General features: G+C 42.9%; 1 pseudogene; it reads left to right on the forward strand.

Annotated features, from left to right (window-relative positions):
* The window catches only part of LOC121566274, a 49153-nt pseudogene that overhangs the window by 22374 nt on the left and 11892 nt on the right, over window positions 1-14887 (forward strand).

Here is a 14887-nt window from a genome sequence, read left to right on the forward strand (position 1 = left end):
TGCAGTGATTCATTAGAAAGACTCTCGATCTGACCTACAGTGATTCATCAGAAAGACTCTCGATCCGACCTGCAGTGATTCATCAGAAAGACTCTCGATCCGACCTACAGTGATTCATCAGAAAGACTCTCGATCCGACCTGCAGTGATTAATCAGAAAGACTCTCGATCCGACCTGCAGTGATTCATCAGAAAGACTCGATCCGACCTGCAGTGATTCATCAGAAAGACTCTCGATCCGACCTGCAGTGATTCATCAGAAAGACTCTCGATCCGACCTGCAGTGATTCATCAGAAAGACTCTCGATCCGACCTGCAGTGATTCATCAGAAAGACTCTCGATCCGACCTGCAGTGATTCATCAGAAAGACTCTCGATCCGACCTGCAGTGATTCATCAGAAAGACTCTCGATCCGACCTGCAGTGATTCATCAGAAAGACTCTCGATCCGACCTGCAGTGATTCATCAGAAAGACTCTCGATCCGACCTGCAGTGATTCATCAGAAAGACTCTCGATCCGACCTGCAGTGATTCATCAGAAAGACTCTCGATCCGACCTGCAGTGATTCATCAGAAAGACTCTCGATCCGACCTGCAGTGATTCATCAGAAAGACTCTCGATCCGACCTGCAGTGATTCATCAGAAAGACACTCGATCCGACCTGCAGTGATTCATCAGAAAGACTCTCGATCCGACCAGGAATGACATAACTCACCTATTTCCCCCTCCCTCTGTTGCAAAGAGTTGAAACTATGGCTTGTCTCAGAGACCCCCCCCCCGACATACACACACAGGCATGCACACACACACCGTTCGGGTCCCTATAATCGAATAAATGTATGACCCATCTCTCTCTCTGATAGCATGTTCTTAGACTGAGTCATTCATGTAGTTTCAAGGCTCGCCCCCCCTATCCCAAACACACCTTGCCTACACACACACACCATGCTCTTCCTGGACACCAATGATGTCATGGAGTGTGTGTGTGTTGTGTCAGTCATCGGATTACTGCATTCTTAAACTTCTTGAATTGTCTTGATGCAAATCATATTGAGACCGAAAGGATTGCGTAATACCACACATGTTGTGTTAAACAATAGTGAATAGTGAACACGCCCCTGCATTGCTCAAGATGCTCACCTCTGTCATAAGTTGCTGATCTTGATACATTCTGTCTAGATGGATTCAGGAAGTGTCTGAGTTGACAGACCTCTAAAGAATAAAAAATATCAGTAAGGTTGGCTTTTAAAACTGTTTTTACACTCTTTCTCAAATAACTACTTTATGTACCACCTTTGCCATCATGTTAGCATAGCCAACTAGGGTATTGAAGTGAATTATTCACAAACTATTCCTTACTGTCATTGCCTATTGCTCAATGGGCATGCTATGCTGCCTTGCATAGACTTGCTGGTTAGTTCTCTAGTGAGGTATCATTAAGTATGCTGAGGTAGGCTGCCTGTCCTGACCTGTAAAGAGGAGTCAGACTTAAGATTAAGATTGTTAAGAATTTCTTCTGACATGGTTCTTTCTTGGCTGGTCTGCCGATTACATCATGCATACCTGGACGAATTCTGTCCCTGACTTTGAATACTCTACATTTGTTGATCGGTTTCTTCAAGTAATGAATATACATTTTACCTTTCGATTTACCCTGTTTACCTTCAGTCCTTTTTTTATGTATAGAAATGTGTAGGCAGGATATATGTATAGAAATGTGTAGGCAGGATATACAGTACAAGTCAAAAGTTTGGATACACCTACTCATTCACAGGTTTTTCTTTATTTTTACTATTTTTTACATTGTAGAATAATAGTGAAGACATCAAAACTTTGAAATAGCACATATGGAATCATGTAGTAACCAAAGAAGTGTTAAACAAATCAAAATATATTTTACATTTGAGATTCTTCAAATAGCTACCCTTTGCCTTGATGACAGCTTTGCACACTCTTGGCATTCTCTCAACCAGCTTCACCTGGAATGCTTTTCCAACAGTCTTGAAGGAGTTCCCACATATGCTGAGCACTTGTTGGCTGCTTTTCCTTTACTCTGCCGTCCGACTCATCCCAAACCATCTCAATTGGGTTGAGGTCGGGGATTGTGGAGGCCAGGTCATCTGATGCAGCACTCCATCACTCTCCTTCTTGGTAAAATAGCCCTTACACAGCTTGGAGGAGTGTTGGGTCATTGTCCTGTTGAAAAAGAAATGATAGTCCACTAAGCCCAAACCAGATGGGATGGCGTATCGCTGCAGAATGCTGTGGTAGCCTTGCTGGTTAAGTGTGCCTTGAATTCTAAATAAATCACGGACAGTGTCACAAGCAAAGCACCCCCACACCATAACACCTCCTCCTCCATGCTTTACAGTGGGAACTATACATGCGGAGATCATCCGTTCAACCACGCACGTCTCACGGTGGTTTGAACCAAAAATCTCCAATTTGGACTCCAGACCAAAGGACACATTTCCACCGGTCTAATGTCCATTGCTCGTGTTTCTTGGCCCAAGTAGGTCTCTTCTTCTTATTGGTGTCCTTTAGTAGTGGTTTCTTTGCAGCAATTCGACCATGAAGGCCTGATTCACACAGTCCCCTCTGAACAGTTGATTTTGAGATGTGTCTGTTACTTGAACTCTGTGAAGCATTTATTTGGGCTGCAATTTCTGAGGCTGGTAACTCTAATGAACTTATCCTCTGCAGCAGAGGTAAACTGAGGTTGTTGTTAGCTGTTTTGTTTAGTCTCATACTTTTTTCATAGCCCCCTTGTCACAACACAACTGATTGGCTCAAACGCATTAAGAAGGAAATAAATTCAGAGTGAAGGAAAAGCAGCCAACAAGTGCTCAGCATATGTGGGATCTCCTTCAAGACTTTTGGAAAAGCATTCCAGGTGAAGCTGGTTGAGAGAATGCCAAGAGTGTGCAAAACTGTCATCAAGGCAAAGGGTGGCTATTTGAAGAATCTCAAATATAACATATATTTTGATTTGTTTAACACTTTTTTGGTTACTACATGATTCCATGTGTGTTATTTCATGGTTTTGATGTCTTCACTATTAATCTATAATGTAGAAAATAGTAAAAATAAAGAAAAACCCTTGAACGAGTAGGTGTGTCCAAACTTTTGACTGGTAGTGTATGTACAGAAATGTGTAGGCAGGATATAGAGTATCTAATGTAATGATGAATGAGATCCAACCTCAGACTCTAGCTCCACCTTCTCTTGGCCCCATGGCTCCTAGGAACCTTACAAACACACACTGACTTCAGGGCAGGAGTGTGAGGGCAGGAGTGTGAGGCTTGATGTAATGTTCTAATGCCCCTCTGTCTGTCTGTGTGTGTGTGTGTGTGTGTGTGTGTGTGTTTGTCTGTGTTTTTCAGACAGGGAAGGTGGACCCCCATCACCCCAAAGTGTCAGGCCACCGAGGTAACGTACTGGATATCAAATGGAACCCCTTCAACGACTTCTGTATAGCATCCTGCTCAGAGGACTCCACGGTCAGTAGTGCACACACACACACACACATAAAATCACCTTTCCATTCCTGACATTTCATACCACTGACTAAGCAGCAGACGGGTTAAGAACAACAACTTTTAAACAGTCAAAGATAACTAGAGGGCCTAGTTAAAGTTGTCTGAAGTCCTGACCTCTACTACCACTTGTAACATGTTGGAGAGTTCCAACTCATCATTGTGTGTTATGTATTAGCCCCTTGTCAGTCTCAAATTCCTCACCTTTCAGTTTGGCAATGTGAGCTGGCTCTAGTCAATGGTTAGCTTTGAAGTGTGTGTATGTAACTTTGTATGTGTGTGTGTGTGCCTGTGTGTCTGTCTGTGTGCATTTGTGTGTGTGTTGCTCTAACAGGTGAAGGTCTGGGACATCCCTCCCCATGGTATGCTGAAGAACCTGACGGTGCCGTGGAAGGAGCTGCAGGGTCACAGCCGCAGGGTGGGCCTCATCGAGTGGCACCCTACTGCCAACAATGTGCTCTTCAGCACTGGCTATGACTACCAGGTAACACACACCACCCACGCTAACCCACAGATACACAAGCTCATATATACAGTGCCTTCAGAAAGTATTCACACCCCTTGACTTTTTCCACATTTTGTTGTGTGACAGCCTGAATTTAAAATTGATTACATTTAGATTTTGTGTCACTGATCTACACACAATATCCCATAATGTCAAAGTGGAATTATGTTTTTAGAAATTTTTACAAATTAATAAAAATGAAAAGCTGAAATGTCTTGCATCATTAAGTATTCAACCTCTTTGTTACGGCAACCTAAATAACTTCAGGAGTAACATTTGTATTAACAAGTCACATGATAAGTTGCATGGGCTCTATGTGCAACAATAGTGTTTAACATGATTTTTGTATGACTCCTATCTCTGTGTCAAGATCGTCTAGTAGAGTGGACCAATGCGCATAGCGTTGAATGCAAACATATTGTTATTCTCACTGACGGACGAACAAAAACAGCGAGCGATCGTGACAGTTCACGGTTGCACCATAAAACAGACTCAAAGGCAAAAACCCACCAAACCCGAATGAAAACCCGACTGTTTAAATGAGGCCCCAATCAGAGACAATTAGCCCTGACACTGCGTTCTCAGTTGGGAGTCACTCAGACCAACATAGAAATAAGTAACTGAACCCACAGCAAAAACATAGCCACTACCTGGCTCACGCCTCGAGAGTCCTCGAGCCAGGGCGTGACACTCTGTGCTCGGCAATTATGTGTAAGGTCCTCCAAGTGCGGGCGGTGAATTTCCACAAGATTCTCGACAAAGATTAGAGTTTTAGCACCCGCAAAAAAGATTGGTAGATGTGTGAAAAAAAAAAAAAGCAGGCGCATTGAATATTCCTTTGAGCATGGTTGTTATTATTATTACACTTTGGTGGTGCAATACAGCAAGTCTTTACTAAATCGGCGTCCTTTCTAACTCAGCTGTACAGAAGAGAAGGAAGCGGCTCAGAATACCGTGAGGCGAATGGTGATTTTAAACCCTATTTAGTCGTTAAATGGCTGTGATAGGAGAAAAGTGAGGATGGATCAACAACATTGTAGTTGCACTCACAATATAACCTAAATGACTTAGAGTGAAAGGAAGCCTGTACAGAATAACAATCTTCCAAAACATGCATCTTGTGTTTTTGCAGTAAGGCATAAAGTAATACTGCAAAAATGTATCAAAAAAATCTACTTTATGTCCCGCAAACTAAACATTATGTTTGAGGAAAATCCAACACAACACATCACTGATACCCTTCTTCATATTTTCAAGCATAGTGGTGGTTGCATCATGTTGTCGTGTGATACTTGTCATCGGAGAGAATTTTTAGGGTAAATAAAAAAAAAGGAATAGAGAGCTAACTTCAACAACATGCTAGAGAAAACCTGGTTCAGTCTTCACTGTGTACTGGGAGACAAATTCACCTTTCAACAGGACGAACCTAAAACACAAGGCAAATACCACACTGTTGTACAAGACAATATTGATTGTTCTTAGTGGTCTCCAGTTACAGTTTTGACTTCAATAGGTTGATCTTGTCAGACTTAAAATGCTGTCTGCGATGATCCTCACTAGCTCCAATTGGTGGAGCATAGTGCTTGTAACGCCAGAATTGATGAGTTCGATCCCGGGATCACCCATACGTAAAAATGTATGCACACAACTGTAAGTAACGCTTTGGATGAAAATGTGTCTGCTAAATGGCATATTATTATAAACCAACTTGACAGAGCTTGAAAAAATAAAAAAATATAAAAAATTGATTCTCATGTATTGACTCCAGGGGTTGAATATTTATCTAATCAAAATATATTAGTGGTTTATTTTCCATTAACTAAAATAAAATGTTAAATTTTTTTCTTCCACTTTGGTTGTATATCGTTGACAAAAAAAAAAACAATTAAATCCCATTTTAGTCCCACTTTTACACTTCAAAATGTAGAAAAAGTCAAGGGGTGAATACTTTCTGAAGGCACTATGCACTCACATCCAAACACAAATACCCAATAGTGAGAGCTAACCAGGAAATAGCATTGAAATAACCTATCAGTATTGAAGTACCTGCAGCTTGCCTAAGCGGGTCACTACATTCTACTGCAGCTTGTTCTCTGCTTGGCAAGTCCAACAGTAAGCATCTACGGTCTACTGTCTATCTGCCAGACATGAACATTGCTCTTTTTATTTGACCTATCAAGATTCTTGGCAATCTGTTGTAGCTCCTCAATCGTGAGTGTTAGGCCTTTGTACGAATCTACTGTATAAGAATGGCTCAAATGTGGTTGAAATAGGGCTGATAAGGTGACTGTATTACCGCCACACCAGTAGTCACAAGTCATGACGGCTGTCAAATTCCACATGACCGTTTTAGTCACGGTAATTAGGCTTCTCCAAGCTCTGATGCTGCTGATGGTCAATAGTAGCCTACCAAACTTGTTAACTGCCTCTTACTCAGCACTCTATTGTCCCTCTAATCACTCTGTCATCAATGCAAATGTCATCGAAATCTAATCAAACGCTTAATGAGAGCTCATGTTGCGCAACATTTTTATAGGCTTATGCAGTTGCGTAAACAACAGTGGTGGTCTATTAGATCCATCAGCCTGTAGGCCTGCAGCCTCACCCCCAGTTGTTTCTCAACTTCCCTAATAGTAAGCACTGTTGCTTCTCTCTACAACAGGGTATAGCCTACTACTGACATAAAAATTTCCCGCGGGAGCGTCCTCCATTCGCTATTTAGTGCATAGGTGCATCTTTCCCGTTTTCCGTATGTATAAGCACATGCTACGTTGAATGGTGTGTACATACTCTAAATCACTGGACTATAAGCCGCTTAGGTGTTTTAGTGTTTAATTACCATATGTAAAGGTTGGTGCACAGTGGGGATTGTCGGGAAAAGAGATGGCTGCTTGAGGAAGCCTCCCATTTTATTAACATTTCAACAAACAAGTTGCATATTTGCATAACGTGTTAAAGAATGTTACCATTTAGTGCAACTAGTAGCTACCAGAACATATGCTGTGATGTGTAAACTGTACTGCTATCTACAAGCGTTTCAGACACACAAACTTTTCCTTTATCTGGTCTGTCTCTCGTTCTGTGTCTTAGTACCACTCTTGGTTCCCACTTTTTTACTCTCGCGCATACCTCTCACTCTTTTCCGGCCTCCAGCTTTTCCTGCTGGAGCCCGCCGCTTTAACAAGAGTAGGAGGCGCGGACTGATCATAGAGCCCATAAAGTTAAGTTGGTGGACTGTAACTGTAAAATCCCATAGATTTAAGAGTTCTAGTGGACGTTAGCTGTAAAAATCCATAGATTAGCCGCACGTTATATATAAGCCGCAGGAGGTCGAAAAATGCGGGAAAAAGCCACATGGCTTATAGTCCGAAAAATTAAGTACATGCTTCATTTCTTCGCTACGAGTGCATGATAATGGTCCATTCCAAAGTCAAAAAATTTCACACACACATAATACTGCGTTCAAAAGTTTGCGTCACTTAGAAATGTCCTTTGTTTTTGAAAAGAAAAGCAATTTTTGCCCATTAAAATAATAACATAAAATTGGTCAGAAATACAGTGTAGACATTGTTAAGTGTGTAAATGGCTCTTTGTATGGCTGGGAAGGCTGATCTTTTATGATTATGGCCAGTGGCCATTGTGCCCCTTGGGCTGAATATAATAATTATAATTCCCTTAAGCCCAGCTGCTGTGCGAAGTATCTCATCACATGGCCTCCGTCACGTGATCGGGTCTTCCTCACAGGCTACAGAGTGAAGACAGACCGTCGGAGGCGCAACTGCGCGCGTCCCTGATCGAATTCCGAGGTGCATATTGAAGATATTGGAAAGAACTGTCCACATGTACTTTTTTGTTAGCCAACAACCGGGAATGTCGTAGGCTAGAACAGCAAAAGCGGTAGCCTGTAAATGTACTATCTCCCATAAGTAAAAGTTGGCTATTATATTCCGTTGCGAGAAATAAATATTCCAAACATAGTCTGATTTTGGAATATCTCATAGGCGTACAGAGGCCCATTATCAGCAACCATCAGTCTCGGCTGTTCCAATATGTTGTGGTTGCTAATCCCAACTTATCATTTTAAAAGGCTAATTGATCATTAGAAAACCATTTTGCAATTATGTTAGTAAGCTGAAACTTGTTGTGCTGATTAAAGAAGCAAAACACTTGCAGTCTCAATCCCCTCAACAGTGAAAAGCGACTCCTGGGATGCTGACCTTCTGGAGGCAGAGTTGCAGCATTCATATCTTCAGACTGCCCATCTTAATATTTTCCTTTTTTGGCCAGTGCTGGAGATGGCTTTCTGTGCTGGTCTCTGTAGCTCAGCTGGTGGCCTGCTTTACTGCCGCGTAGCCAAGGTAGTGGGTTCGATCCCGGGACCACCCATACACAAAAATGTATGACGTGACTGTAAGTCGCTTTGGATAAAAACGTCTGCTAAATGGCATTTTATGTTGTGTTTACTTTGCAACTATGCCTAGAAGGTCAGCATCCCGGGTCGCCTCTTCACTGTTGCGCGTTTGAGACTGGTGTTTTTCTCGGGTACTCTTTAATGAAGCTGCCAGTTGAGGACCTGTTGCCAAAGGGTTTTCTAATGATCAATTAGCCTTTTAAATATAAACTTAGATTAGCTTAAGCACATACGTGCCATTGGAACACAGGACTGATGGTTGCTGATATTGGGCCTCTGCATGCGCCTATGTAGATATTCTCATAAAAAATCAGATATATTTGGAATATTTTATTTCTCGCCTGAGAATATAACAGAGTCCACTTTTGTACTATGGGGGATATTAGATTGACATAGGCTGGTGCTTTTGCAGTTCTTTAGGCTCTACTCATCTTGTTGGCTGACACTAAAAGTACATGTGGACAGTTCTTCCCATATCTTCAATATGCGCCTCGGAAGTCGATAAGGGCGCTGCGCAGTTCGTCCCCCGATGTGTCTGTCTTTGCACTTGTAGCCTGTGAGGAAGACCGATCACAGTGACGGGAGAGCCATTCGTGAGTGGGAGGTGCTTGACGGCACGAGCTGGGCGAAGGAATTATAATTATTATATTCAGCCCAAGGGCCAATGGCCACTGGCCATAAAAGTCGGGGCGTTGACAAAGGGGACGCAGCGGAATTGAGGGGAGCATTATCAAGTGCTTGTCAAATTGTGAATGAGAGACTGATGAAGTTGTGTACAGCCTGCGCAAAAAACTAAGCAGAGTTCATTCCTTTCACACACTTTTTTCAAATCACATCATTGGTCATCATACACCTTAAATGTATTAAAAAATCCAAACATATACCCAACATTTGTATCACATATTACATAAATAGCTCTAAATTAAGCATTACCTGTTTCTTTGTTAGCAGCTCAACACAGAATAACCGCATGTGCACCCTCCCTCAAATCGTTTGGAGAAAATATCCTTTCTATTTTATTCAGCTTTGTTCAATTGTATTCTTCATACTATAAAATAATATAAAATAATGCCACGGAATTCTAAGCAAATCTTGTCTGCTAAATGAACTGGTGTAGCCCACAGCCATATGGCATAGCCAGATCAGGACCTAACATAAGGACAACTCAAGTATGCTATTCTCTGTTCTTCCTGAAATAGACTACATTTTCTTCATATCGTGTTTCTTTTAGACCTGTCTAAAATAAATAATGATTTATTGTGATGGTGTAGGCTATATTACATGGATTTATTATACTTTTTTAAATGTAAATGTTCCAAAGGTCTCTATCAGTGGCTTGTTGGCTATGTGTGGAAGACCGGAGATGCTAAATGTGTTTATGTTAGTTAGCGGTCAATTACCGTGAGACCGACAGTTATTTGCTTGATAATCACGGCTACAGAATTTAATGACCGCCACAGCCCTAGTGGAAGCAAACTAAACAAAACACACACATACACACACACACCCCTGCTCGCCTGTCCAAGTTACAGAATTTAAAATACTTTGTCCAATCCATTTGCACTTTCGGTATCTGATTTTTATAACGTGTGTGTGTGCGTGTCGCGATCCTTCCCCCAGGTGATGATCTGGAACCTGGGCTGTCCTGGGTGATAAAGAATCCAGTCGGACCATCAGCCACCACACTGGCGTGTTGCTCTCCATGTCCTTCAGCACAGATGGCAGCAGGCTGGCCACGTCCTGCAAGGACAAGAAATCAGGGTTCTAGAGCCGCGCACTGGGAATCTGCTAAGTGTGTCGGGTGGGGTTGCTGGGTGTGAGGGGGTTTGTGCGTGGGATTCAATTTTTTTGTTCATAATGCCGTTGTCACCGGTAACGGTGATTGAGTGTGTGTTGCATGAATACTATTTATATCAACATGGCCTTAGTGTCCAGCTCTAAGCAATATGGTTACTAAGTTGTCAGAAAGGATTCTCCCTCTCTCCCTGTCCTGTGCTCCTCCAGCACCACACAGCCAAAAACTGACACCTCCCCATCGGCCGCCCCATAGACCACTGGGGTAGTACCCAGCCACCCCATAACTCATGTCCTCTGTCTGTTCTCACCCGCCTCTCCGCCCCTCAAACCCAGCTGGCGTGGCAATGTGCAGAAGTGACACGTTGATATTGCAAAGACCTATTTGTGGAGCAGCGACGTGCTGACGTTTCAAATATCATCATGTTTCCATACAGAAACCAATAGACTGTTTACTTCTGCAAACTACTGAAACCCCAGGAGCATGATACCCAAAACATCTCACATACTGTGATGTCATGTAAACACAGTAGTTAAAAATCTCTGTGGGGTTGTGTATCCACCCATCTGTCTTCCTGAGCGGAGGCATTGCTTCCAAATTATATAATTTCATTTCTGACCAATCTGGTTAAATATAGACTCAATAAAACATTTCAAAATAAACCTCTTTCTCATTAGACACTTTTTGTTTTTGTATTTGTTTCCTGCTGTATGTTTCAGGAGGCCAGCTGTAAGAACCACAAAGCCAGCAAGGTGCTGTTCTGGGAACCTCAAGATGCCTGCTGTGGCGGAACTCACGCTGGAACCACAGACAGATGGCCCTCTGGGACCAGGTACACAACCACACTACTGATCGAGCTGCCCCCTTAGGAACAGATCTAGGGTCAGTTTACACATTGACAAGATACAGCCATCTGGGACCAGGTACACAAGCACACTACTAGGATCAGCTGTCTCACACAATCTCTGATCTCTCAACCGTTGAGATATGTAAAACTGACCTTAGAGCAGTGTGGAGACTCTTCAGCTTACTTTGGTAGGGGCTGCTCTATGGAACATGCTAGAACAACTCCGCAATTCTACAAATCCATAGGGGGAATTCAAAACTGACCTTAGATCAGTGTCATATTAGTGGTGACTTCATCTTATTCTGATTGAACAACGGCTCCCTCTGAGGTGCCTAATGGGTGTATCCCACAAGGAAATCCTCGGGATGCTTTCATGTCAAAGCCCCAAACACAGATAGTATCTGTTTTGGTTATGTCTCATTATGATCTGATCCCTCCATGCTGTGAATGTTTGTTGCAAACAACAACAACAAGTATTTTATTTGAAACCCGATGTTTGTTGGTGTGTGTGTGTGTATATCTGAGTGGGGGGGGGATTATGACTGCAACACGGATTAGGGTTTTTTAAACAGTCAATCTTTAATTCTGTACTGGGAGACATGTTCATGTTAGGTCCACTTGAAACCTCCATTCTTATTGAAGTAATAAGGTGTTCTTGCCTCTTAACAAGTTTAGTTGATTAAGTAAATAATATACTTTCTCTCTCGTGTGTGTGTGTCTACAGGAGGACCTAGATGTGCCTTTGTTACAGGAGGACCTAGATGGTTCGTCTGGGGTGCTCTTCCCTTTCTATGACCCAGACACACACATGCTGTACATAGCAGGGAAGGTGGGTCTCTGGTACCTGGCTGATAGAAACACAACACATTCCCATCAAGGGCTTCTGAATGAATGAATTCTAATATGTTTTAATGGTTGACTCTTGAAGAACAAGAGCACACCCACATTTATTTCATGTATTTGAGTTTGCCTACATGTTTGACTGGTGTCTCTCTCTCTCTCTCTCTCTCTCTCTGTCTGTCTCTGTCTCCTTCTCTCCCTCTCTCCGTCTCTCTCTCCACCTCTGTCACTTTCTGTCTCTCTCCATCTGTCCTCTCTCTCTCTCTCTCTCCCTCCCTCCATCTCCGTCGATCTCTGTCCTCTCTTTGTCTCTCTCCCCCTCTCTCTCTGTCTTTGTCTCTCTCCCGCTCTCTCTCTCCCTCTCTTTCTCTCTGTCTCTCTCTCCATCTCTGTGTCTCTCTCTCAGGGCGATGGTAATATCAGGTACTATGAGATCAGCTCAGAGAAGCCCTACATGCACTTCCTCACAGAGTACCGCTCGCATACTCCTCAGAAAGGAATGGGTAAGCACACAGACTCACACACACACACACACAGACTCACACACACACACACACACACACACTGTGTGCGCCTGCAACCAAACCAGATGTGCAAATGACCCAGCTGATTTGACTAGCCAAAGAGGTGATGACGAGGCTTTCAGTCATGAGTTACGATGACAGTGACTTACAACATGAATAACCCTACCATCAGCAGTAACAACAGAAGCACTGGGGTTGATAGTGGTGGAGCAGCGGCACTAGTTCCATTTGACATTTTGATTCATTTAGCGAATGCTCTTATCCTCTGTCTCTGGAGTTTAACAACTGAATCACCGTTGAAGGGCTTGAAGAGGACGCAAAGTCAAGTTGCAGTGTCACGATCGTTATAGGAAACGGACCAAGGCGCAGCGTGATAGGCGTACATCTTTTAATGAGTACTCTACACCAATAATAAAACGATACGTGAAGTCCTAAGGTTAACACAACACAAACCTTTCCGGAACAAGATCCCACCATGACTAGTGAAAACAGGCTGTCTAAGTATGGTACCCAATCAGAGACAACGAGCTACAGCTGCCTCTGATTGGGAACCAACCGGCCAACATAGAAAACACGATCTAGAATCTAAACATAGAAAATATAACATAGAAACTACACACCCTGGCTCAACATTTCAGAGTCCCCAGAGCCAGGGTGTGACATGCAGTCCCTTGTTGGCAAGACTTGGAATCAACAAAGTCAACAAGTTGGACATGGACAGTATCGAACAATGAAACAGTGATTGAGATGGGAGTGTTTGTCTGATGCTGACTAGACCGGCTACGTTGCGTGCGCAAGCGTTGCTAAGTAAACGTACACATACAATACATGTTATTCAATCGTTTCATCCAAACTGCTCGCGTCAACGGGCATCTGCGTAGCCAGGTGCTAAAATAGAACTTGGTTCTATTTGAGACACGACGCATTGCAAGTCCGCCTCTCCCATCTAGTCATTGGTTTTCATGAGCATATTAAACCACGTGACGGGATTGAAGATGAACAGAGGGATTAATCAAAGAAAACTAACTAGGTTTCCCCTTTTTATTTGTGATTAATTGTTGAGTAGAAAACACACGATTTTGTATGACTCAAATGGGTCCAAATTCTACAAACATCCAGCCAAAAAGGACCATATGCATTTCAGGTCAAATAACAAACCCAATGTTTGTCTCACAGGAAAAATTAGTTAGCAAAAACAAGCTAGCTAAATGTAAGCATTCATGTTTCATGTGTGTTTTGCTGTTCCCAAAATTAATATAGTTGCTTCACAGTTGGTTTTGGTATTTTAACCTGCGTGTCATGAACATGTCTGGTAAGGATAGACTAAATCAATAAGCGCCACGATGGCACACTGGGGCGGTTTGGTCAAGGTGTCAGAAACAGGCAGTGCTACTAACTCCTGTGTGTGTGTGTGTGTGTGTGTGTGTGTGTGTGTGTGTGTGTGTGTGTGTGTGTGTGTGTGTATGTGTGTGTGTGTGTGTGTGTGTCTCCACCCTGGGTATCATGCCAAGAGAGGCCTGGATGTGAGTTCCTGTGAGGTGTTCAGGTTCTACAAACCACTGGTGACGATCAAGGCCCTTATCGAGCCCCTCTCCATGATCGTACAATGTAGGTAAGAACCCCTGACACACCAACACAGAGGACCAGAACACTTAGGTCACAATCTACTGAGCACTAGAACACTATATAGTCAATCTACTGAGCACTGAACATATATAGTAAATCTACTGAGCACTAGAACACAATATAGTCAATCTACTGAGGACCAGAACACTTAGGGGTCACAATCTACTGAGCACTAGAACACTACAGTGGGGAAAAAAAGTATTTAGTCAGCCACCAATTGTGCAAGTTCTCCCACTTAAAAAGATGAGAGAGGCCTGTAATTTTCATCATAGGTACACGTCAACTATGACAGACAAAATTGAGGATTTTTGGTGGAAAATAAGTAGTTGGTCAATAACAAAAGTTTCTCAATACTTTGTTATATACCCTTTGTTGGCAATGACACAGGTCAAACGTTTTCTGTAAGTCTTCACAAGGTTTTCACACACTGTTGCTGGTATTTTGGCCCATTCCTCCATGCAGATCTCCTCTAGAGCAGTGATGTTTTGGGGCTGTCGCTGGGCAACACAGACTTTCAACTCCCTCCAAAGATTTTCTATGGGGTTGAGATCTGGAGACTGGCTAGGCCACTCCAGGATCTTGAAATGCTTCTTACGAAGCCACTCCTTCGTTGCCCGGGCGGTGTGTTTGGGATCATTGTCATGCTGAAAGACCCAGCCACGTTTCATCTTCAATGCCCTTGCTGATGGAAGGAGGTTTTCACTCAAAATCTCACGATACATGGCCCCATTCATTCTTTCCTTTACACGGATCAGTCGTCCTGGTCCCTTTGCAGAAAAACAGCCCCAAAGCATGATGTTTC

The sequence above is a fragment of the Coregonus clupeaformis genome, chromosome 15, assembly GCF_020615455.1.
Source record: "Coregonus clupeaformis isolate EN_2021a chromosome 15, ASM2061545v1, whole genome shotgun sequence".
Classification (NCBI taxonomy): domain Eukaryota; kingdom Metazoa; phylum Chordata; class Actinopteri; order Salmoniformes; family Salmonidae; genus Coregonus; species Coregonus clupeaformis.